We start from the raw sequence: 23,852 nt of genomic DNA, 5'->3' as shown, positions 1-23,852 counted from the left end.
AGCGTTGCCGATGTTGTTCGGGGGTACGGCCGACTCGCTGAAGGATGGCCCGCTTGAGGTCGTCATAGGCCAGGAGGTTCGCTACAGGCAGCTGTTGGGCGCCACCTGTGCCTCCCCAGTCAGCAGCGGGATGAGGCGCACCGGCCATTGGGTGGGCGCCCAGCCACATGCCTCCGCTGTCCTCTCAAAGAGATCTACAAACGCCTCTGGATTGTCTTGTGGACCCATCTTCATCAACGGGGACGTGCGCTAAGGAAGGGACTGCTGCTGGGGCGCCCTCCCGGCCAAGAAAGCTCCGGAGGACTCGCCGGTCTTCATCCTGGGCTTGGACCAACAGCTGGAAGTGATCCTCCTGCTCCAACTTGAGGTCCATCAGTGCCTGATGTTCTTCGAGTGTCTTCACCAGCTCCGCAAGTGGCGTTGCTGTTGCTGGTTGCATGGCGGCGTGCCAGCTTCCTAGTCCCGGGTTTTGGCACCAGTGTAAAACAGTTCGATAGATAATGGACAAGGAAGTCAGGGGTGGCGAAAAAGGCTCTTTATTAATTCTACCCCTTAGCCAGGGATAGGCAACTTCGGTACTGGAAGGCCAATGTCCTGCAGAGTTTAGCTCCAACCCTAATTAAACACACCTGAACAAGGCAATTAGTGTTTTCTGGATTACTAGATAGATACAGGCAGGTGAGTTTTTATGAGGGCTGAAGCTAAACTCAACTCAGGACCGGAGTTGCCTATCCCTGCCCTTAGCCCTTCCCCTTTCCCTTACCCCAACTAACGCACGTTCACGTGAAGGGGTAGGGGTGTCTTGATTCTCTTTTGGTTGGAGGGGTAGGGGTAAGGGGAAGGACCAGATAGCCCTTCAAACGAAGATTTTTCAGGACCACACTTCAAACGAAGGGGTATGATTTATCTCGTCAACATGGTTGCTACAGCGAACAAAAAGACACATAAATGTAAGCTTTTTTGACATAAACAAAGATTATAATGAAAAGTAATCATTTGTTTTATGTTACAATCAATTGTGAGTTCATACTAACGGTCATGTTACTCAAAGAAATGTTTGCAAAAAAATTGCTAATATTTGCTAACGTCATATCATTACAGACTGCATGATAGTGGCACAGCATATGTCTGATCAGGGCGATAACTGCCGTAGACATTGATGGGGACTAATCCCCCCAATAATTAGAAATCACTAAACCATAAGGGAAGGGGTATAAAATAGAATTGGGATTGGGCCATAATCTCCTTGTGCCGTTTTATCACTGGTACAGGCTCAGGGATGAGGCCTATTATATCCATGGGTTGGTACCAGATGACATCATCTCTTAGTGGCCAATAAAAGCGATTGATCCCAATACCGGTTGTTTTCACTTGAGCACCACTGAGACCTTTCTCCAGTTGACTTCCGTGGCATCTTAAAAAATGAAATGAAATTTCAACAAATATATATTTGAATAAAAACATTAGTTTTGTACATTTCAATAAATAAAATATTCATATGTAGCCACTCATTCTATGAATTGCACCTTGTAAGCATAAATGTCATTTCCACCTCACCTTTGTCATTTCCACCCAAGAAGGTAATGTGGTGGAAATTACGGTGGTGGAAATGACAATTCTACAGTATTTTGTAAAAAAATCCAAGCTAGTATTAAAGATTAGCTATGAATTGGTAGCAAGCATTCCATGCATGCAAAATAAATCTATTTTTGTTAAAAAAAAATCAATTTATTGACAGACTCATTTGATGTTACGCCATGTTTGGAAATGACATACAATAAAAATATTTTCATTTCAAGCAACATTTACCTTGAGTTTTCTTCTCCAAGTTGCTGAAGAAATTTAAAATCTCCTCCATGTCAGACATGTGCTGTGATGTCATTGTTAATCTCCATAGAAACTACCCAAACAATCTTTCAAAAAAACTTTTTAAAAAGACTTTACATCGTTGTGGTGGAAATGACGGCAATACTGTGGGACAACTACAAAGCACAAAACATCAATATTTGCATGTATAATGATGTTTAAAAAGGTGAAAAAATAAGTATAGACTACTGGTAAAAAGTTCCTAAAGTATTTTCATTTTAAATTTAACTATGAAAGTGTGAATTTTTCAAAATTAAATGTTTTTTTATAAAATATGATCAAAGGACATGAAAGTGCCCATAGTCTAAGAATTGCCCATATATATATATATACAGTGTTGGGAAGGTTACTTTGGAAATGTAATAGGTTACAGATTACAAGTTACCCTGTTTAAAATGTAATAGTAGTGTAACTTTTTCAATTACTTTATTAAAGTAATGTAACTAATTACTTTTGAGTACTTTTTGATTACTTTCTAAATTTGTAAAAATTAAAGAATAATAAATAAAAGCATATACATCAACTTAAATACAGTTATCTAATAAGCATGTGACGTATTCTGTGTAATAAACTCCTGAAACATTGGTGTTTTTTTTAAACTGCTGTTTCTGTATATGATGATAGTTTTCTCAAAATAAGTAAAATGCACATGAAGTGACACAGAGCAGTTCTAGAAATTATGTTTATGTGCTTGTGTACTCCTATACTGAGGCAGGCCTATGTGTAGTAAATGAAACCATGTCTTTGCCATTAATTTAAAAAAAATATTTTTGTATGGACCTGACATAAAAAAGGTTTAAATCTTTAATTTGGGGACATGCAAAATAATTAAAAGTTCTCTCCCGAACTGCACCTTCACTTCCATTTTTCTCTTCAGTCTCTTTATTTTGCCCTGTTATCCATCTCTCTCATGACTTTAATACTCAAGATTGAAAAAAACTATACTTTACAATACAATACTACAATATCTTTATAGAAAAATCCTAATACTGTACACGAGTCATGTTTTCCCTTACAAAAAATTACCATGCTTTTATTAGCCTATATAAAAGTAAAATAACCTTGTTTTTTGCAAATGGATTTGTATTTATTTTTAAATAAATACATTTGTAAAATAATTTTACATTTTTGGTTATCACAGTTAAACAATAGTAACCATTTTCTCTGGATTTATAGTTAAATATTAAAATGTTAATTTTCGTAAGGGTTGTGTTGTTGTCTGTCGTAGCTCCCCCTAAACCTATAAAAAAAATCTGAATTTTTTTTCAGCTAAATTCCTACTGTAACATTACAACAGATAATAATGATGTCCTTTATATAGTATTTTGAGTGATGACTGATGAGCAACGTGCTGCTGCTTGATTAAATAAATAAAAAAACAAAGACAAAAAAGCATCTTTACAGATGAAACCCAGAACAGGAGTTCTGCTTCTCTGCTCCAGCAGTCCACTCTAGTCTCTCTCTCTCTCTCTCTCTCTCTCTCTCTCTCTCTCTCTCTCTCTCTCTCTCTCTCTCTCTCTCTCTCTCTCTCTCTCTCTCTCTCTCTCTCTCTCTCTCTCTCTCTCTCTCTCTCTCTCTCTCTCTCTCTCTCTCTCTCTCTCTCGCATTGATTACTCTGAGTCTGATCCAAACCGTTTGGCGGAGGCGCGGAGAGCGCGCGAGTCATGACTAACAATTCATGACTTATTAGAGATTCAATTATCAAATGGCGGATTCGCAATTTATTACATTCGGCAGGCAATTATACAATAATGATATTAAATAGTGGGGCAAAATCGGCTGCCAAGCCACCGGGAATTGTCCCGGTTCTCCCGGTGTCCAGTCCGCGCCTGATTTCCACAGACACGCAGAACGTGCAAGTCATATATTGCATTTTTGGGGCTTTATATTAACAGACACTAGTCGATGTCATGTTTTGATTCAAGTGTACTGACCTACTTTTGATTTAGTCATCCAAAATGTGGCATATTCCGTCCGCGTTAGGCATTTCGTTTTAATGACTGTATTCTACGAACCAGACTGTGTTTCCGCATCCCGGAAATTATTAGGGCGTATGTCTCAGAATAGTCAGTGCAATTTGGGAAAGAAATCAGTTAAATCTGTATGTGGATGTGTGTAAATATTCAAATGTAATCCCCTTTGTAATCGTAAAAAATTTCATAAGTAACTGTAATTTAATTACTCATTTTTTCTTAGTAACTGTAACTAATTACAGTTACAATAATTTTGTAATTAAATTACGTAACGTCGTTACATGTAACTAGTTACTCCCCAACACTGTATATATATATATATATATATATATATATATATATATATATATCCCCCAATAACAATTCCCCCAATGATCCATTAATAAGCATTTACACGTTCAAAATAAGTTTATTAAAAGAAATGTTATATATATATACATATATATATATATACACACACACACACACACACCATGTTTTTTTATATATATAAACTCGTAATTGTATTGATTTTGGACGTATAAATGCCTATTAATTTCTCTTGGTTATTAGACTGTTGTAAGTGACTTACCATGGTGGAATTGCGCTGGGCAATGGTTTCTGTGATGGTCGCACACAGTGACACTTTGCACAAAATTGCGCCAAAATATAAATCATAATGAAAAAGTACAGTCTTAATATTTTATGTCTTCGCTCAATATTTTAAAGGGGTCAGCAGAAATGTCTAAGGAAACACGGGTATATGTTAGCCATTACATTTTAACACATCACGTCCCAGAATGCATCCATCTCTTTGCTCATCGCTTATAACTCCTCTCTCCCCAATCACTGGATTTACAAACAGGTGTTAATCATTAATCATTTGACCTCCTTATTACAGCTCGTCCCCACATTCTTTCTCCCGCTGCAGCTTTTTCGGCTTCCCACACCCACCTCGCCACATACCCCCACCGCCCGACTCAGGCCGGGGAGCACTCCGGCCTGCAGCAGCCCCCCCCCCCCCCATTCCTGGAGAGGAAGTCGGCCACCGCCATCTGGGCCCCCGGCCTGTGGATCACCTTGAATTTAAAAGGCTGTAAAGCGAGATACCAACGGGTGATCCGCACGTTGGTATCCTTCATGCGGTGGAGCCACTGGAGGGGCGTGTGGTCCGAACAGAGAGTGAATTCCCGTCCCAGGAGGTAATAGCGCAGAGTGAGGACAGCCCACCGAATGGCTAAACATTCTTTTTCAATGGTGCTGTATCTAGTTGCTCTCTTTGAGAGCTTTCGACTTAGATACAGCACCGGCCGCTCCTCTCCTGCGACCACCTGAGACAGGACTGCACCCAGCCCCCTGACCGACGCATCTGTCTGCAACAAAAACGGGAGATTAAAGTTAGGAGAGTGCAAGAGCGGCCCACCACACAGGGCAGCCTTTACCTTGGTTAGGGCCTGTTGGCAAGGCTCCGTCCACTGGACCGGATCTGGTGCTTCCTTTTTGGTGAGATCAGTCAGCGGGCTGGTGAGCTCCGAATATTTAGAAATAAACCTTCTATAATATCCCGCCAGCCCCAGGAACTGTCTCGCTTCCTTTTTGGTCTCCACCCGCCCAATTGCACACTTCCGTGGGTTCGCCGTGAGTCCAGCCACCCTTAAGGATCTCAGGACTGCACGCAGATGTTCCATATGCCGCTGCCAATCATTACTGTGTATAATGATGTCGTTGAGGCAGCGGCGTACGCGCAATGGGGCCGGAGAATCTTGTCCATAAGATGCTGAAAGGTGGCGGGAGCCCCGAATAACCCAAACAGAAGGGAGACAAATTGGGGCAACCCAAACGGCGTGGTGAAGGCCGTTTTTTCTTTGGATAATGGCGACAAGGGGATCCGCCAATACCCTTTTGTTAAATCCAGTGTCGAATAAAAGCAAGCCGAACCTAACCGATCAAGCAGCTCGTCAACTCGGGGCATTGGATAAGCGTCGAATTTCGACACTGCATTCACCTTTCGGTAATCAACACAGAAACGGACCGAGCCGTCTGTTTTAAGGACTAAAACTATCTTGCTCGCCCAGTCGCTATGCGATTCTTCTATTACTCCCAACTCTAGCATGGCCGTTAATTCATCTTGAACCACCTTTTTTTTGTGTTCCGGTAAACGATAGGGGCGGCTGCGGGCCACTTCCCCGGGGACCGTTTCGATATGGTGCTGTATGAGATTCGTGCGACCCAGCAAGGGTGAAAATATGTCCGCAAAATCTGCTTGCAACTTGGCTATCTCTGCGAGCTGCCACGGCGAGAGGTGATCTCCCCCAGGGACCAGAGCGAGCGGGTTGGTTTTGACAGCTGCTTCTGGTCCGAGATCATCCTCTGCTGAAATTGTCACGTCTAACTCAACCGAGGTCACCTCATTCCACCGTTTTAGAAGGTTGAGATGATAAATTTGACGTGAATTCCCTCTATCGCACCACCTCATAATCGAGATCCCCCACTCGCCGTGTAACCACAAACGGTCCTTGCCACTTCGCGAGTAATTTAGAACTGGATGTTGGAAGTAACACAAGCACTTTCTCTCCCGGTGTAAATTGACGCACTCGCGTACCCTTGTTGTACAGCCGACTCTGTTTGTCTTGAGCCTGGAGCAAATTCTCCATAGAGAGCCGCCCCAGAGTGTGAAGTTTTGCTCGAAGGTCCATGACATACTGAATTTCACTACGGCTGTTTGAAGGCCCCTACTCCCAAGCCTCCCTAATGACATCAAAGACACCATGGGGCTGACGACCATAGAGAAGCTTGAATGGGGAAAACCCTGTGGAGGCTTGTGGAACCTCCCGCACTGCGAACAATAGGGGCTCGAGCCTTTTATCCCAATTTTTGGCGTCCTCCTTAACGAACTTACGAACCATGGATTTCAATGTGCAATTAAATCGTTCCACCAAGCCATCTGTTTGTCGGTGATAGACGCTGGTGCGAATCAATTTAATGCCCAGTAGTTCGTATAGCTCGCTTACCGTAGGTGACATAAACACCGTGCCCTGGTCTGTGAGGATCTCTTTGGGGATCCCCACTCGGGAGATCACTCGAAACAGTGCGTCCGCCACACTCTTTGCGGAGATTGTGCGTAGCGGCACTGCTTCTGGGTATCGTGTTGCATAGTCCATGAAAACAAATGCAAAACGAAGCCCATGTGCTGAGCGTTCTAGTGTCCCGATGAGGTCCATACCAATTCTCTCGAAGGGGACCTCCATCAGTGGTAAGGGACGCAATGGCGCTTAAGAAGTGGCCGGCGGATTTACCAGCTGACATTCCCGACACCCCGCACACCACCGGCAGATGTGCTCGTGAATGCCCGGCCAAAAAAAACGGGCCATGAGCCGCTCACGTGTCTATGCTTCCCCCAAGTGGCCTGCCATGGGACTACAGTGAGCCACCTGGAAAAGCATTTCCCGACGGCTTTTTGGGACTAATAATTGGGTTATATTCCTTTTTGACTGGGTATCTTGGGTCACCCGATACAACCTATCTTTTATCATGGAAAAATAAGGAAAAGAGAGCGGTTGATCAGGCTGGAGAAGCCATCCGTCGATGGTGTGGACCCGGTCATACGCGTTTTTAAGTGTCTCATCACGAGACTGCTCCAGTGGAAAGTCATGTAGCTCAAGGGACATGAAGTCCGCCCTCGCTCTCGTTTCCTCTGAGTCAGCCTGTGAAGGTCCCACAACTGCATCGCCAGCCTGCGTCACCGCTTCTCCGTTTCCCTGCCCTGTGTCCCAAGAAGCATCCGCACACAAAACCCTCAATAATTGTGTAAAAGCTGGCCAATCTGTCCCCAAAATCAGCGGATGCCTAAAGTGGGAATTAACCGCCACCTTTACTCTATGCGTTTTCCCCCGAAACTGAATACTAACCAGCACTAGAGGGTAGTCCACCACATCCCCGTGTACACACCTCACTTTAACCTTGCGGCTTGTATCCAATGCCCTCTGTTGCATCAGGCTTTGATGAATGGAGGTTTGGTTACAGCCCGAATCCACCAAAGCCTGATATGTACCCCCCTCGATACTCACAGGTATTTGGTACAGCCCAGCTTGATCGGGGGCAGCCGCTGGGGAGTCGGGAACCCGGATCAATGCTCCCACTTCAATCATTGGGCACCGGTCCAGAAAATGCCTCGGGTCCCCGCATCTCCAGCAGGCTGGCCCAGGCCTTCCCGCCGCCCCAGTGGCAGAAGGATGGCCAAAAAATTGGTGGAGAGAGGAGAAAGGGGCGGATGGACCAGTAGCCCCGGCGCCCTCCCGTGTCCCTGGTCTGTTCCCCTGGAAGGCCCCACTCCGCTGTGGGACTCGAGGGGGCACGTTACTCCGCGACCTGGGAACAGGAATAGGGTGAGAGGGAGAGGGAAGGGAAGGAGAAGAGAGAGAGAGAGAGAGGTTAGAAAGGGGCTCGCCACCCCCCGGGCACGCCACCAGATGGTCTTCAGCCAGCTGGATAGCCTGCGTCAGCGATGTCGGGCGGTGGCACCGGACCCACTCGGCTGTACCCCAAGGTAGCCGAGCGATGAACTGTTCCAGTACCACCAGATCGACCACTCCCTCGACATCGCGATCCTCCGCCAACAACCACCTGCGGCAAGCATCCTGGAGCTGTTGGGCCATCACGAAAGGCCGGCCGCTGTCCCCCAGCTCCCTTGACCGGAAGCGTTGCCGATGTTGTTCGGGGGTACGGCCGACTCGCTGAAGGATGGCCCGCTTCAGGTCGTCATAGGCCAGGAGGTTCGCTACAGGCAGCTGTTGGGCGCCACCTGTGCCTCCCCAGTCAGCAGCGGGATGAGGCGCACCGGCCATTGGGTGGGCGCCCAGCCACATGCCTCCGCTGTCCTCTCAAAGAGATCTACAAACGCCTCTGGATTGTCTTGTGGACCCATCTTCATCAACGGGGACGTGCGCTAAGGAAGGGACTGCTGCTGGGGCGCCCTCCCGGCCAAGAAAGCTCCGGAGGACTCGCCGGTCTTCATCCTGGGCTTGGACCAACAGCTGGAAGTGATCCTCCTGCTCCAACTTGAGGTCCATCAGTGCCTGATGTTCTTCGAGTGTCTTCACCAGCTCCGCAAGTGGCGTTGCTGTAGCTGGTTGCATGGCGGCGTGCCAGCTTCCTAGTCCCGGGTTTTGGCACCAGTGTAAAACAGTTCGATAGATAATGGACAAGGAAGTCAGGGGTGGCGAAAAAGGCTCTTTATTAATTCAAAATTAAACAGGATAAACAAAATAAACTGCGGCTCGGCTCTCTGCCTTCACACATCTATATATATATATACACACACACTGCTCAGCTCTGGCTCTCTCAACGATCCAGCTCTCCCTCTTCGTCGGTCTGCTTGGCGCTTATAACTCCTCTCTCCCCAATCACTGGAATTACAAACAGGTGTTAATCATTAATCATTTGACCTCCTTATTACCGCTCGTCCCCACATTCTTTCTCCCACTGCAGCTTTTTCGGCTTCCCACGCCCACCTCACCGCATAATATAAACATTTCTGCAGCAGGCTATTTATCACAACTTCATAATTAGTATTGAGATGAAAGGTCTATAAAAGTATGCTATTGGTTTTGGGTTTTATTTTTATTTTATTTTATTTATTTTTTTGTCGCAAAAAAAGCAAAGTAGGCTCACTATAAGCCATTGCAAATAGAAATACCATCGACAATTAAAAATATCCCACTTAAATTAAGGCATGTTTAAGCCTACAACAAATATGCAGTCCTGCAATTACGTCGTTTTAATGTAGCCCAAAGTTATATTAAAAAAGAAAAAAGTCATGATTACGATTTAGACCAGGGTTTCTGCTCCAATAAAATATATGGTCACTGCACCAATTAATGATTGTAACAGTATTTGCGCTGCATGCTACTGCAAAATACACAATTAGCAGCATTAAAATTAATCGCCTAAAACCATACTTACCAGCACAGGAAAACCGCTAGATGGATAAGCCAGGTTCGTCAAAATCCAAAGATGAGGGATTTGCATTCAAATATGGACGACCCCCCCTCTACGTTGTCAAGAGACATAGGGGTGTGGTATTGGTATTGGGACATGGTATTGCAGGTGGGCCGCCAATTACTATTCAAGATTCAAGATTTTTATTCAGCACATACACAATTATATAGAGCATATTTAACCAGCAGTGAAATGTGAGTCAGGTCCGCTCCATGGAAAGTGCAATTATTAAAGAATACAACACAGATGAAAATATACATAAATATAGCTATTAAAGAACGAAATAAAACTAAACAATAAAAATATAAGAATAAAAATATAAAAAAGATGTATACTGTAGAATTAAATATAGTAGTAATGTGCATGAAAGTACACTGTAGTCTTAAATATTAAGATAGACAGAAATGTTCAAGAGGCAATGTCCATATGTGCATTATACTATAGTCTTAAATATTAAGAGACACATAACTTAATAACATTTCATATATATAATTAAATAAGAAAAAACAATGAAATTGTTTAAATATTAAATATTAAACTGTAACTATGCTTCCACTATTCGAGCGCGCTGATTGGTTTAAGAATAAACCGCCAATTTATCTTATATATTTTTGCTGCATAGTGCATATACTACAGAACAACAGCAGTTGTGCCAAGTGCGGTGCCAGCCCAAGTTATTTTCTGTTCATTGCCAGTGCATTTAATAAAGACAGTAAACAATCTAGCTTCTGAGTACTAAGTTATTAACCCAATAATAGCGGGGTAATGTGTTTTTTTTTTTTTTTTTTTTTTTGCATTAGGCTGCGCAAACATATGTGTTTTGGTTGTGTGGGCCGCGAGTTGAAAAAGGTTGGGAATCACTATTTTTGTTTGCATGTGCTACCTGCTTGTCCGCACTGGAACACAGAGGGAGTGTTTGAAACTTGTTCAGAAACACTCACTATTTTTTGCAATTATTTCATGCTGCTAGTAGTACAAGCTTGACACAGCTTTCCGCAACAAATCCCCAGCAATCGGCATCCCATCTGTAGGATTCATATTCAACACCCCACGAGAGACATTGTTTTTGCTAGCCCTTTTAAATGCTTTTGGCAGCATTCAGATCAGCATTAAGGCACTCAATGAGCCTTGCCATGGCAATTCTCTTATAAACTTTCCGTAGCATAACTTACGACCAGTCCACAGAGAATGGCCAGTGTGTGTTATGATGAAGGCAGTTTATCACAGCAGGGCAGTATTAAAAGATTCTTTTGACAGCACAGCACAGTCTCTGGTGGAGATAATCAGATGATGTTTTCCGCAAACATCCAGAAAGAAAGATTCATCATTAATATTGATTATTCTGTTTTAAAATCTGCACCTCTAGACCTTTCCACAGAAGTTTTTCCTTTTGAAACTTACCAGACTAAAACCACAGACTTAATCGTTGCCGTCCCTTTGTGCAATAAAAGAACGCTACAGTGTGTCTTTTCACAGTTTTTGAGTACTTGAAAAGTGGTTTACGATATCTTGAAAGGTCTATTTAAAAGTTGCAGCAGGAAGAAAATTGCTCGCATTTATTTCCCCCACCATACATAATCGTGAGGCAGGCACGTGAAACCTGTTCCCTGCCCTCAAAGTGAAGGGTCATGCTATTCGTATTCATATTTTGTCAAGCGCACACCACATCTCGCAGTCCAAACAGTGATGACCTCTGATTGAGCTGCCATTTTCATGTCTGAGAGCTGAAAGACTGCACTCGTTGTGTGTGTTCACACAATAGAGATCCTTCCCTCCTGAATGAGATTGCTTGGCCTTGTTTGTGACAAGGCTATTGATTCGAACCTTGAATCAAAAAGGTGCAGTATCGCCCCTATATGTCATCGACATGTGGCACAGCAGAGATTGAATGTGACTCTCCAGAGCTGAGCATTAAGTGGGGAGGTCAGATCTCAAACGGGAATGCGCAAATCTTTTAAGGGTGTTGATTCTGAAGAATTTTTTGGGTCAAGTGAAAGAAATCTGTGCGTGAGACAATGGCTGATAAAAAACTATAAACAAAACATCACTGGGGCTGGCTGTGAGACTCAAAGTGTAGAAAACTAGAGCAATACTGGCTATATACGACTTAGAAGACTGTTAAACTGTCCTCCAGGGTACATGTGGAGATTCAGTGCTAGTAGAAAGTGTTAATTGGCGTTCTGCCTGCCGTTTCTTCTCTTCGAAATAGCGTGTTGGTTCACAAAGCCCCAAAATCTCTTGTTGCGGAGCTCATTGCTTTCCTGTGCCCTAGTTCTTGCATTCGAACATGATGAAAATGCTTTTAAATTGTCAGTGAGGTATACTAAATATCTTTGATTTAGTCTTGTGAGTGGCGTGAGTTTACCTCACCTTACCTAAAATAGGTTAATTAAGAACCTTCTATTGATCATTTACAGCACTGGCCCACAACCCATTTCGCACAATTAAATCTAGGTGCAGTTTTGAAGGATGGAGCCAGGCTTTTATATGGGACATCTAAACAATCAATAGCAAAAATATATATATAATGTGTCACATTTGAGATGAGCAAAACAGTTTGGTCTGACTGTGAGAGAGAGAAAGAGGTTGTGTGCACTCATAACTGTCTGCTTAGTTAAAAAACGAAGACAGAAAAGAAGATGAGAGGTAATAAAGCAAACCTTTATAAAACATGATTCCATTGGTTCGTTTTCAGAATTCAATTATGCTGCCTTCACTAGATCCATCTATTAATCTGCAAGTTTCTTTGTGTTTGCTACACCCAGTAACCTTCACATAACTTGCATATTTTCTTAGCATTTTATCTGACATGAGGTGCATTATTTCTAGACAAATATTCTATTGTTCAAAAATGATGAAGGGATACTAAACCGAATCTCTTACTTACAGAATTCACTATGTGTGTTTTAATTAACCACTAAAATTACCTTGAGTGTCACTCTGCTGGATCGTTCAAGTTAAATTGATCATTAGTTCAATACTTTTTCTTAGAGGTACGTTGTATTATATAAACTGTATATATTTAAGTTCATATACAGTACATTTGTATTGAATAGTTTTCCTTTTACATCTATGAGGTGAACTCGTTGCACTTTATAGTTTCTTTTAACCTGTGGAGTAAATCCAGTGAGCAGAGAGGGGGAAGTGTTTTGCAATTATGTTGTTTTTAAAAGGTCACTGAAAGTAGTGCAGTCCGAAATTGCTTGAAAATGTGGTTTCTTATATTTTCCTGCACCATGTTACCTCTCTTTGCTTCATGGACAAAGTAATACAAAACTTTTTGCTTCTTTAGAAATTGCATCATCTGTTCAAGACGTATTACATGAATTTTCACTCTTCTGTTACTACCTATGGAATGGAAGACTCTTGCTTTGATTTTGCATGTTTAAATGCTAAGCCATTCACAAGTCCTCTTTTGAGTCAAACACTTGGCGGTGGAGTCTTGAAGAGTGTATTTAAAGTGACCCCTGTTGGTCAGAGAAGAAACTGCACTCATTCCGCAGCTTATAAAACACATCCTCTGTGTCTGTTAAGGACATGCTGACATGAGAATTGAACTGGGTCTGTGCTCCTCAACAGCTATTGCAACAGAAGATGCACTTAAGTTTGGTTTCAAGGGAACTTGGAAGTCACTAATTGCTCTGCTACTCACCATGGCCACTGCTGGCTTCACGACATTGGTGTTAGTCTCTCCACACCTCCGCTGCTGGTGACGTTTCTAGTGGAAACAACTATTTATATCCATCTTTTACAGCCAGGACCAGCCTCGGTCAATTAACGTAGCCAATCTATGAAAGGGCCACAGAGGACAAGACTGGCGCCCAGAGAGACAGGGTGTTAGTGAATTTCTCCTGAGGCTTCACACCACAGATTGTTCTCAACACCCAATGCAGAATTTAGAACACTCTTTCTGCTTGCCACCAGGATGACTTGTGTCATCAAAAGCCAACTGTCAAGCATAGTGTGCTGTGCATACTGAAATCTATTAACACCAACAGTGGTGTCATGTTTGTATGGCACATCACGCTTTTTTTCTTTGTTATGAATCATTGAAAGCATTTATCATGCAGACTCTGAGAGCTTATGCTATATATCTTTTGATGCAGATACAGTAGAAAATATACAAAGAGTGATGAAGCGAGGGCGTATCAAGTGACAGTGTCAAGGTTTTCTTTCACTATAGAAATCTCCTGAGCCAAGAACTTCCGCTACACACCTGCAGATGAATGAGCGCTGCAAAGATGTCCTTGTTATGAGAGGTAGCTGTGGACATATATAGATTTCAAAGTATTTCTGAGATCGTTTATCTTTTCATTGCATTGCAGAATGCATCATGTGGGCCTTTAAAAATTTGACTCTGAGGAGGCTTTCAGACAGTGACCTTACATGTGTTTTATTATCCACAATCTCTGCTGTTGATTGAGAGTGCAATGCAATGGTTTCAGAGAATCAAAGAAAAGGGTGCTAATGCATGGCAGAACACCCAAGAGCATAAGTGTCCCTTGTGCACCACAAAGTGTCTGAAGAAGCAGGTCTCTGGCTTTACTTATCCCCCAAAGCCCCTGTCTCATCAAATGCTGATGGAGTCAAAAAGTCCCTGGGCACAGGCAGATGGTGGTTATTAAAGCTGTCATTACAGGTCTGTCAGACTAAAAGATGGTCTGTTACTTACTATAGACTGTTCACTCTTCATATTTCATCTTTTTGGTTGATTGCTAGTATTCTGAGAAGAGTGACTGGCAAATAACATACAACTAGTCTCCAGGCTCAGACAGCCTGGGAGTCCCTTTGTAATTGAGTAAATGGGAAAAAAGAAGCAGCAGCATCTTTTAATCTACAATCTAAAGATTCACCTTCTAAAAAGCCCATAACAAAGAATAACAATCTAATATTATAAAATTAAGGTTATTCAATTACAACATTGTTTGCCATTAAAAGTTTTTTTGTTGTTGTTGTTTTTATTTATATATAATACTGTACTTTTGTTCATTTTATTTCAATAGATCAAAAGTGCCTGTAAAGACTTTTTCATTGTTACATCCTAAAAATAGAATGTATAATGATATCCGATGTTTTCTAAATTGATAATAATACGTTTTATAATAGGACGTGTGACACTGGCGATTGGTGTAATGCCTGCTTAAAAAAATAGATTTGCCGTCACAGGAATAAATTACATTTTAAAATATAATAAAATAGAAACCAGTTGTTTTAAATTCTAAGAATATTTCCCAAATACCGTATTTTTCGGACTATGAGTCGCACCTAAGTATAAGTCGCATCAGTACAAAAATATGTCATGACGAGAAAAAAAAATATAGGTCGCACTGGACTAAAAGTCGCATTTATTTATAACCAAGCACCAAGCGAAAACATTATCATCTACAGCCGTGAGAGGGCGCTGAGAGGGCGCTCTATGTTTTCAGTGTAGACTACAGGAGCACTGAGCAGCATAGAGCACCCTGTCACGGCTGTAGACGGTAATGTTTTCTCTTGGTTCATTTCTCTCGGTTCATGTCAAATTAAATAAGTCGCACCTGACTATAAGTCGCAGGACCAGCCAAACTATTAAAAAAAGTGCGACTTATAGTCCGGAAAATACGGTAATCATTATTGGCTGTATTTTTTGATTAAATAAATGCAGTCTGGGTGATCATCATAACAGATAAAAACATTGAAAAATTCTTACAGGCCCACAACAGATTTTTATGAAATATTTATACAAGATGAGATGTAAAAAGATATTCAGATATCTAAGGACATAAGATAAATAAATCATATTATCAGATCTGAATGCCAAACATAGGGGTGTCACACAACTATATATATAATTCAGTTGATGGTTACCCTAGAGACGCATTGATTTCCCAGTGCCAATTTAAGATTAACTTTAATGAGAGATACAGGAAAGTCAGATATAAACATCATGAATAAGGCAAAATAGGGGAATTTAAACTTCAAACTTTTAAGGGTGACTTAATGATCCATATCAGTCATGCGTAACTCTTGATTCGTGTACAGGCCTATACCCTCAATTATGGGATTAAATAATTCAATCATATTAATAAAGTGTCCTAAATGAGCAGAAGGACAATGATTAAAACCATGCTCATGTCACAGGTTGCTAATGTTGAATGTGATGCACCACAAATGACTGACAACTGGCATTTAGCTGTGAAGAAACAGCCTGGGAGAAACCATGAGTGTTTTCAGGCAGCCAGCGTGGAACGAAGCGCAATGACCGTGGTGTTTTTTGCACCCATCTGAGAGTGCATTCAGAGTTGAGCCCTGGCCCTTTGTACTAATTAACCTGTCTAATGGGTTCAGCAAGTTCCTACTTCCACACTCGATGGAGTCCGTTCAGAGTTCTGTTATTTTAATAACACGCCAGGAGAGAGATATGGAGAACAGAATGCCAAAAGGTGGAAGGTCTCACTGGGTGTTTTAATATAGCTGAGAAGACCCGCAGCTCTGTTCCTCTCCACTCTTTTCCCACATCTCTCACTTCACCAACACCCAGAGCTGTTTGCGTGCTGTGCCTCTTAATTTTAAATACATTAGCCATTAGCACTATATTCAGAACACCAGCTCGATTAGGATGCAAGACATGCCGACTGGTTATTTGTCACAGTAGAGAGTCAATCATGGATTTCATGAGTTTACCGTGTACGGTTTGTATAGTGTTTTAGAGACTGAAATTTAACACTTTACAATAAGGCCCTGTTAGACGACATGAACTAATGAGCAATACTTTTGTTACAGTATTTATTCATCTTTTTTAATGGTAGTTAATAAAAATATAACTGTTCATTGTTAGTTCATTTGGCTCATTACTAAATGTTGAACCAAGATTCATAAATAAATTAATAAATGCTTTATAAATGCTTTTATTAACTTCCGGCTTAACGATCTATGGAGTAGGACGCAACTTTCGGAGCTCCTGCAGTTAGTGTTAAATTACGTTCATTGGCACATTTTCGCGTTATTTTTCTTGGTGTGTGCTCTATCTAACACTTCTTCTTTAACTATTGCTGAGTAAAATGCCTGCTAAACCCAAATCTGGCAATGCTCCATCTGCTACGCTTCAGCGGCCTGCTGCACTAGCTTCATCTAATCTAACTAAGCGAACATTTTACGTCTATCAAGACGGAGCTGCAGGCAGTTAAATCCGAATTGACTGGTTCTATAACAAACATCCAGGCTAAAGTGAGTGCCCTGGAGAGCACTGTAGTTGAAATGGAAACTTCACTCTCCACCTACAGTGATGATATTGCTTCGCTACAGTCTAAAGTGGAACATTTGTCTGCTGAGCTGCTAAGAGTGGACAACAAATGTGAGGATCTCGAGGCTAGATCGCGTCGCAATAATATTAGGATCATAGGTGTGCCCGAAGACTCAACCAGCTCTTCCATGATGTCGGCTGTCTCTATTCTGCTCAAAGAAGCCTTTCAGCTGGATAAAGAGCCCATTTTGGATCGCGCTCACCGCACCCTGCAGGCCAAGCCCAAACCCAGGGAACGCCCACGTCCCATAATCGCCCGGCTGCACTATCATACAGACTGTGTGGACATTTTGCGGCGAGCTAGAGCCCAACAAAGAATAAAGATCGGTGATATGGCTATACATATCTTCCCTTACCATACCGCGAAGACTGTCCGTGCTGCCTTCAATGACATTCTCCGCCAGCTCCATGAGATAACGTTGCCTGGGTTACGGTATGGCCTTCTTTACCTGGCCTGACTCCGTGTTACATATGACGGTACCGAGAGAGTGTTCAAATCACCGGAGGATGCCAGAGCATACATTAAGAGATCTGGTTTCTTTTCAGGCAGTTTTACCATCGTGGAAGTGGTATGGACAATTACGATCTTTTTACTTAACACACTAAGTTCTTTTTTACAGCTGATGTTCATCACGTGTGCCTTGTTCTTTATTGTTGTAAGTTGCGGGAGCCTTTCTTAAGCTTAACTGTTTCCATTAGGCAAAAGCCGGTAGCCTTGTCCTTAGGGAATTTACTCCTAGTGGAGTTAGCACTGGGTTTTCCATCGTTTGGGGATGGGGTCGATGTAAGTGCTTTGGTGAGCGTGGGAGGGGTGTGGCTAATGTTCAGCCTGTTTGGCCAATCCAGTTTGTGTGTGTGTGTGTGTGTGTGTGTGTGTGTGTGTGTTTGCCCCCCCCCCCTTTTTTCCTCTCTCTCTCTCTCTCTCTGGGGTGGTGTTCTTCATTCATCTACGGCTCTTAGTTAATAATCCATAAATGTCTACTAACACTGGCAATTCAGGACCCACCATTAGAGGTTCACATATTAGGTTTGTGAGTTGGAACATCAAGGGTTTGGGAAGACCCATAAAAAGATCTAGGGTATTTACTCACTTGAAAAGGCTTAATGCGTACATAGTGTTTCTATAAGAAACCCACATGCGCACCTCAGACCATGTCAGGCTAAAATGCCCGTGGGTCTCTGAGGTGGTTCACTCCAACTTTAACTCTAAAGCCAGAGGATTTGCAATATTTAATTGGTAAATCAGTTCAATTTTCTACTTCTAAATTGATTTCTGACGAAAATGGCAGATATTAAATCATTTCAGGCACGCTGTCGCACATTCCTGCATTACTAGTCAATATTTATGCTCCAAATTTTGATAACCCAGATTTTATGAATAAGGTATTTGAACGTCTCCCTTCTCTGCCTGATAACCTCCTCATCTTTGGAGGGGACATGAACTGTGTTATTGATCCTAGGTTAGACCGCTCCTCTCCCAAAAGCTTGACCCCATCATTAATGTCCAGATCGCTCTCTGACTTCATGGCTAAAAATGGTTGCATTGATCCCTGGAGATTCTATAACACTACCATCAAGGAGTATTCTTTTTTTCACATATGCATAAATCCTTTTCCCAGATTGATTATTTTTTCATTGATGCTAAACTTATCTCCAAGGTGTCAATGATTAAATATCATCCTATAGTTATCTCTGACCAAGCCCCGCTCTCTTTGGATATTCAGCTCTCTCCGCAATCCCGATACTCCTCACCATTGAGGTTAAATACTCTGCTCTTATCAGATGATAAATTTAACTCTTTTATTGTATCTTCAATTGATGATTTTATCATGATCAATCAAAACAAGGCTGATCCTATTTCTTGTTCACTGCTATGGGAATCACTCAAAGCATACTTGCGTGGTCAAATAATTTCCTACTCTGCACATTTAAATAAAACTCGAATAGCTAAACTTCAAGAGCTTTCAACTAAATTAGATCAACAGCTAGCCACTTGCCCCTCCCCTAATTTGCTCAAAGACCGTGTTGATTTACAAACTGAATTTGACCTCGTTACGACTACTGAGGCAGAGCACCTTCTTTTGCACTCGTGTTCCACATATTATGAGCATGGCGATAAGGCAAGCCGGCTCCTAGCCCATCAGTTGTGTCGCCAGGCTGCCTCACGTATGATTCTTCAAATCAAGGATCCCTCAGGCACACTGCATACTGACCCTAATTCCATTAACTCTGTATTCTGCTCATTCTATTCTTCTCTGTATAAGTCCGAGTCCTCTTCTGACACTTCTGAGATGGGTGCTTTTTTAGATAGCCTCGACTTTCCTACTATTAGCCCACGTTACCAAAGATCTTGATCTGCCACTAACAGTTGATGAAATCAACACTGCTATTAACAACATGCAAAAATCTAAAGCTCTTGGCCCTGATGGATTCCCAGTGGAATTTTTTTAAAAGATTTCGATCTAAATTTGCCCCGATTTTGCTTTCTGTGTATAAGGAATCTCTGCAGGTTGGCTCTCTCCCTCTTACTTTAAGACAAGCCTCCATAAGTCCGCTGTTAAAGAAAGACATGGATCCCGATCTCTGTGGTTCTTACAGACCCTTATCTCTACTAAACGTGGATGCAAAAATCCTTGCTAAGGCTCTGGCCAGCCGCTTGGAAAGATTACTTCCAGCCATGATTTCAGAAGAGCAAACTGGCTTCATAAAAGTCCGTCAGTTATTTTACAACGTCCGCACCCTTTTAAATATAATATACTCTAAAAATTCCACTATAACCCCTGAAGTGGTCATCTCAGTTGACGCTGAAAAGGCATTCGATAGGGTCGAATGGAACTTTCTGCTTGCCGTACTAAATAAATTTGGGTTGGGTAATATATTAATTTCATGGATACTTTTCTATATATCCCCAGAAGCTAGTATTTCCACTAATGGCGTTCAATCTGCTTATTTTCCTTTATCTCGAGGCACCCGACAGGGTTGTCCATTATCTCCTTTACTCTTTGCGCTGGCCATAGAGCCTTTGTTTATCTATCTGAGATCCTCCTCCATTTTTTCTGGTATTTCACGTTTTGGAATGGAATTTAAACTTTCTCTTTACGCGGACGACTTGTTGTTATATGTCTCTGACCCCGGCCGCTCTATACCAATAATTTTGTCCTTTATTCAGAAATTTGGTTCTTTTTCAGGTTACACAGTTAATATCTCCAAAAGCGAATGTTATCCTGTTAACGCTCTAGCCTGTCAACTGAGTAAGTCTGATATCCCCTTCAAATTGAGCCCCTTAGGTTTTAAGTATTTAGGAGTCAATGTAACCAGAAAGCTAACCTCTCTTTTTTCTGCCAACTTCTCCCCTTTAATGTCTAAAATTAAGTCTGACTTTCAAAGATGGAAGGGCTTGCCATTATCGCTTATAGGTAGGATCAACACAGTTAAAATGAACATTTACCCAAGTTCTTGTTTCTATTCCAAAGTCTCCCCCTATTCTTATCTAAGCGCTTTTTTAAAACTATTGATCAGGATATATCTAGATTTTTATGGTGTGGAAAGGCATCCAGAATAAGTAAATCAATTCTTCAGAGATATAAACTTAATGCTGGACTCTCTCTCCCAAATATCCAATTATACTACTGGGCAACACATATTCATAAAATCTCATTTTGGTCCAAATCCACACATCCCCCATGGTGCAAGTTAGAGATAGATTCATGCTGCTCATCCTCTTTCCCTACCAACTTCTCTGGCTTTACAGATAACCCAGTGGTAATTTCCACTCTAAAAATCTGGTTCCAACTTAGAAGGTATCTTAACTCTACTTCTCCATCTATTTCAGCTCCTTTGCTAAAAAATCATTTGTTTCAACCTGCAGTATTCTGATCCCACGTTTTCTACATGGTATGACAAAGGCCTGAAAACTTTTAAAGATTTCTATAGAGATGGTACTTTCCGTAGCTTTGCAGATTTGTCTAGTGAATTTCAACTCCCGCCATCTCACCTCTTCCGCTATTTCCAAATCAGACACTGCACCAAATCCTTGTTCCCAGCCTGTCCTCCATCTCCCCCACTCCAATTGTGGGAAGAATTTCTCTCTCCGGACCCCCCTCAGAAGTCATTCCCGTTAGTTTTTTCTTTCTGGCGGAGGTACTTTGACATTATTTCTGAAATACTTGTGACGACTGTAACTATCTCTCCCCATACTGCCATATTCGGATTCCCAGAGGATTATGATAGATTTACATCAAAGCAATTAGACATATTTGCTTTCACATCTTTATTGGCGAGACGACATCTCCTTCTCAACTGGACATCTACAAAAGCCCCTTCCAGCACGCAATGGCTAAGGGATGTTTTGTTTTTTCTGAAATTAGAAAAGATTAAATATTCTTTGAGAGGTGATTCCAACAAGTTTTACAGTATATGGCAGCCCTTTTTAACTTTCTTTAAATCTCTTCCATCTTTACCCCCTGATTGATTGACCCCCCCCCCCCCCCTCCCGTATTGTTGTTTATCAGTTATTGGTTTATTTCTTTTATTTTTATTTATTTATTTATTTATTTATTTTTTTCTGCTTTTGTGTATTTGCTAATGCCTGTATGTTTTGAACTTTGCACTTAGTTTGCATTGTGTACTCGTCTTTATTTTATTTTTATTTATTTATTTTATTTTTTATGTATTGTACGTTTAAAAAAAAAGAAAAAACTGCGAAGTATGGCTTTATTTTTTTGTCATCTCTACCTCATTGATATGTATTTTTCAATCTGCCATATTTTTCAATGAAAAAAAAAAATTTATTTTATTTATATATAAAAAAAATAATATCTTCTTAAGGAATTGTTTGATTCAGATGATCCAGGTATTGATATTTCCAAGTTAGTCCAAGGAAGATATTCTTGAATGCTGCTTTAAGACGTGTGTGTGTGTGTGTGTGTGTGTGTGTGTGTGTGTGTGTGTGTGTGTGTGTGTGTGTGTGTGTGTGTGTGTGTGTGTGTGTGTGTGTGTGTGTGTGTGTGATGGAGACACAGAGAAAGAAAGAGTGAGATAGACAGAAAAGATGAGACCTCAGCTGTAGCAGCTGAACCGCCCACGGCTACCTGTGCCTCAGCCGTTTTCATCTCTTCTCTTTGATTTTCTGTGTCTGCACATCAGAGTCCTCAGAAGACAAACACAAACACAGCATTCCCACATGACACCCTTCAGACAGACTCTCCATAAAAATATCCAAATATCAGAATGTCCAAGGACAGTTGCGCTTTTAGGAACACCCAGATCCACTCACACCTACTGCATACAAATTGTCTTTTTCCACTGTCCAACTCACCTAAACACAATGACACACTGTCCCATGTCTCCACCGTGTTGGCTTTATATAGCACTGAGAGAAAGTGGGCTGTGACTACGGTGGCGTGATGTTAGGAAAATAAGCCCCTGCATGACCTGTGACCACCCACGCAAATCCTATTTAGAAAGTTGACCGCTGCAATTCAATAAAATAATTTTCTTTGCCCTTCAAAAATGTGCATTAACTTGAAAAACAAAACAGTGTAAGATATTAAGATTTCTTACCCAATGGCACATACTGTAGCTTTTTCTTGTTTGGGGGAAGATTTTTTTTTAAAGTTTGGGGGAAATGTTTTTGAAAAGTTTGGGGGAAGAGAAATAAATTGAATTAAAGATATAATCTGTGGAAACAAGCCTCAGTACTGCATATTACACAATCCTCTGGAATACTTGGTCAATCCTGACACTTACTGGTGAGATATTTCCTAATATTTACTGGTAACATGTGAACGCTGTAGACTCATCGTTTTCTTTTTTATTTATATTTATATAATCGGAGCCATTTGGCATCTCTTTAATTGATTGTTTTACAAAATCAGAGGACTTCAGTATTAATATTACTGTAATATTATTGCAGTGTTCATCTTTTCACTTGTTTGTTTTCTACATTTGTGATGCAGGTTAGATTATTAAAAACAGAACACAAAATAATAAAATAACAGGACTGAAAAAAATACTGCTTAAAATATTTTAATTTTATTCTTACATGTGTCCTGTAGCCTACACTTATAAAAGCTATTTCTATTCAAGTATTGTGTATGATCACTTACTGTATGTACTTCTATGAAAGGCCAAAGCTTGTGTTTTTGTGCATGTTCATGCATGTGTAAATGAGTTTACTCCCCTGATGACATCTTGCTTTATAGCCGCTGGTCCTTGTTCCCCTGCATGTGGCGTGTTTGTGCAGACTGACTGAGAGTATAGATTTAACCTTGCTCACCTCGCTTTAACATTTTCACTCCTGTGTTGGTAACCCAGGGCCGTTATTTCCATGCTGCACAGGCGTGCTCTGACTCCGTCTGTGTGGTTCAATAGCCACGGGCCCTTGCTATTGAGTCTGGAGCAGACCTCAGAACCAAATCAATACCAGCACTGTAAACATCAGACACTCTAAAGCCACTTAAAGCAGGGAGAGAGGAAAAAGGCCCTTAAACAAATACAGCTGAACTGCAAATGTCATTTGCAGAATCAAAATACAGGTTATAAGATGTGAAACACACACTTAAGCACTTTATTGTGTTGTTACCGATGAAATGTATTTGCTTGAATAAATTATGATAAATGAGTCATAAATTGAGAAATCTAAATTTCCTTTGTCTTTCCTAATATGCAAAATGTAATTTTTAGAAGTTTAAGAGATCAAAACTTCCTTGTTGGTTCAAAAACTAAAGCTTTTATTGAAACCAAGTTGTCAAAAG

Source organism: Carassius carassius, chromosome 29, assembly GCF_963082965.1.
Source record: "Carassius carassius chromosome 29, fCarCar2.1, whole genome shotgun sequence".
NCBI classification, from domain to species: domain Eukaryota; kingdom Metazoa; phylum Chordata; class Actinopteri; order Cypriniformes; family Cyprinidae; genus Carassius; species Carassius carassius.
Note: the sequence above shows the minus strand (reverse complement) of the source record.